This window comes from Pteropus vampyrus, unplaced genomic scaffold, assembly GCF_000151845.1.
Source record: "Pteropus vampyrus isolate Shadow unplaced genomic scaffold, Pvam_2.0 Scaffold1000004643, whole genome shotgun sequence".
NCBI classification, from domain to species: Eukaryota; Metazoa; Chordata; class Mammalia; order Chiroptera; family Pteropodidae; genus Pteropus; species Pteropus vampyrus.
Genome location: NW_011919045.1, coordinates 1 through 3,148, shown reverse-complemented (window position 1 = coordinate 3,148; position 3,148 = coordinate 1). Strand labels below are relative to the sequence as shown.

General features: G+C 43.0%; 1 long non-coding RNA gene across 1 annotated transcript; it reads left to right on the top strand.

Annotated features, from left to right (window-relative positions):
• The first annotated feature begins 1,490 nt into the window (after positions 1-1,490).
• LOC111735647 lies at positions 1,491-2,746 on the top strand. The gene is made up of 2 exons (XR_002778886.1): positions 1,491-1,785; positions 2,610-2,746. It is a non-coding gene; the product is annotated as an uncharacterized LOC111735647 (long non-coding RNA).
• Positions 2,747-3,148: the final 402 nt, after the last annotated feature.

Sequence of the window (3,148 nt, the reverse complement as noted above, 5' to 3'; positions counted from 1 at the left end):
TCACAACTCTATGCCTTTTTATTGGTGAGTTCAGTGCATTTACATTTAGGGCTGATTATTGAAATATGAGGTCTTATTATAGCCATTTTATCATTTGCTTTCTGGTAGTTTGGCATTTCATTCCTTCCTTGTCCTTGTGTTTCTGTTTTCTTTATTTTGGTTGGCTTTTGTGAGTTTTGCCTTTGGTTCTTCTTGTTTTATGTTATATACTTCAGCTCTGAATCTTTGGTGTGTGGTTACCATTACAAATATAAAAAGGATAGTTATACATATATACAGTCACGCATTTTCTTCTGCGTGTGCCTTATCTCCATTCCCCTTTGCAAATTTGAATCTTTGAATTCTCCCCTTTTTAGTCATTGTTGTCTCAGTTTGTCTCTATGTGTGCTGAACATTCATTAATATCTTGTTATAACAATTCACTTCTTATTATTTAAGTTATAATGCCCTGTTCTTAGTAAGGGTTGCACTCCTCTGCTTCTATTAGCCTGATAGTCACTTTACTCCTAATTATGTATTTTTGTTATTGTTGTTGTTGTTATTTTGTTTTAGATGAGCTGACCCTTTTCAGTATTTTCTGTAGTGCAGGTTTTGTAGTGGTGAATTCCCTCAATTTTTGTATGTCTGAGAAGGTCTTAATTTCTCCTTCATATCTAAAGGAGAGCTTAGCTGGATACATTATTCTAGGCTGGTAGTTCCTTTCACTTAATAGTTTAAATATTTGATTCCATTCTTTTCTGGCTTGTAAGGTTTGTGCTGAGAAGTCCGATGATAATCTAATGGGTTTACCTTTATATGTTACCATTTTCTTCTCCCTGGCTGCCTTGAGAATTCTATCTTTGTCATTGATTTTTGATAACTTTAATGCAATGTGTCTTGGTGAAAGCCTTTTTAGATTGAGATAATTGGGTGTTTTGTTGACTTCTTGGATTCCAAGGTTCAGCTCATTCCTTAGATTTGGGAAATTCTCATCCACTATTTGTCCGAAAATGCTTTCTAGTTCCTGCTCCTTTTCCCTGTCTTTGATAATGCCTATTATTCTTATGTTTTCTCTCCTGATGGTACCAGCTAGTTCTTGCATTTCTCTTTCATTATTTTTTATTCTTTTATTTCTTTCTTCTTCTTTCTAATTTATTTTTAGATTTCTGTTTTCAATATCACTGATCCTTTCCTCCACTTGGTCAACTTGTAGTGACCTCACCTTTAGAAACAATAGGTTAAGGATAAGACATGGTACGTGCTAACCGCCATGTCTCACTTCTAGTTAGTTATCTGCTAAAAATTTATTAACTAAAGGGATTTACTGGCCGGATCACTGCCTATAGGTACAAAATATTTTAACAATGACGCATTCTGCTTCTGTACCCCTGCTTGCTTACCCACCTCTTAGTTATCAGTTAATGAATGGAGGAGATATAGTCTTTTGTGTAAAGATTAAGGATGTGGGGGATGGGATCGAGGGCTTAAAACCTTTGTGCCCCTGCGTCTCGGGGCTGCTCCTTTGCAAGGACAGCCGCCGGCTAATAAACTGTCTCTTGGACTAGAGCACTCGAGTTGGGCCTGGTTATTTCGGTCACAACATTTGGAGGCCCCAGCGAGATCTTCTCGTTGTGGGAAAATTGATCAGTGCACCAGGGCGTTGGACCATTTGCGGTTGGGGAGGCCTCTAGGGCACTTGCCCTAGCCCACCGCCCGTGGTTTCTCGCTTTGTGGAGCGTGATCTTGGGAGTGCTGAGGCAGTTTTTGGTAGGGGCCCCAGGACCGTGCGGACGTCGGACGCGACAAGTAAGTCGGCGGTCGACTGAGACTGTGACGACAGTTTTCTCAGTCTTGTTTTTTGGTTCGTTAGTCTGTGTCTGTTTTTCTTGTGTTGTTTCGTGTGCTTTACTGTGGAACTATGGGACAATCACAGGGTAAGCTAACACCGCTTCAATGCATGCTTAATCACTTTAAAGATTTCCGTCACAGGGCAAAGGCTTATGGTGCTTTAGTAACCCCTTTTGATTTGCAGCGGTTTTGTCAACTAGATTGGCCCACCTTCGGAGTAGGATGGCCCTCTGAGGGATCATTTAATTTACAGACTGCATTTCGGGTTCGGGGTGTTGTTTATGGGAACCCGGGGCATCCTGACCAAATTCCTTATATTGATGTATGGATTGACGTTGTTTCTGATGCCCCTAAGTACTTACAGAATTGTAGTCGCGCCCCGTTACTGTAATGGCAGCCATACCCCAAGGTCTTAAGAAGCCCCCACCAGTGTTGCAGGGCCCTCCGTCGGAGGATGACTGGTATCCACCACCCTATCATGGTGATGGGAGTGGACGTCCTCCTCCGGAAAGACCAGAACCTCCTGTAACCCGGTCTAGGGGTCGTAGGCCACCTTCCCCTGATTCAACCTCCCTGAAAGAGCCAGTATCTGTTCAAGCCCCATTGAAGGTGATTCCAGGAGGTGGCGGTGAGCCTACTGTCATCTACTCGCCATTCAGTACTAGTAATTTATATAATTGGAAATTGCAAACGCCATCCTTTTCAGAAAAACCACAAGGATTAACCTCCCTTCTAGAGTCTATTTTTTTACCCATCAGCCCACTTGGGATGATTGTCAGCAGCTTTTGCAGGTTTTATTCACCACTGAGGAAAAAGAAAGGATTTTGCGGGAGGCAGCCAGAGGAGTCACGGACCCGAATGGGCTGTCAACAGCAGACTTAACCAGGATACAGGCTGTGTTTCCTACTCAGCGTCCCCAGTGGGATCCCAATACGGATCAAGACCTCAGAGTTCAGGACAAGTAGAAAGGATGAATAGAACACTTAAGGAAACTTTAACTAAATTTAAGCTGGAAACTGGGGAGAATTGGTCTCTACAGGCCTTGCAACAAACCCAAAATCAAGTCAAGGGCTTGATTAAAGCTACTAGACCGACTCCGGGGACATCACAGCCTCACCCACATCATCCAGGTGATTGGGTGTGGATAAAGAAGATTCAGCCTGCTAGCCTAGAGCCCCGGTGGGATGGTCCGTTTCCAGTAATCCTGACCACACCAACGGCTGTCAAAGTTGCAGGAAAAAGACATTGGATTCACCATACTCGCCTTAAGGCAGCTCAACCTCCCCCAGAAAAGGAGAAATGGAAAGCAACACCCACAGAG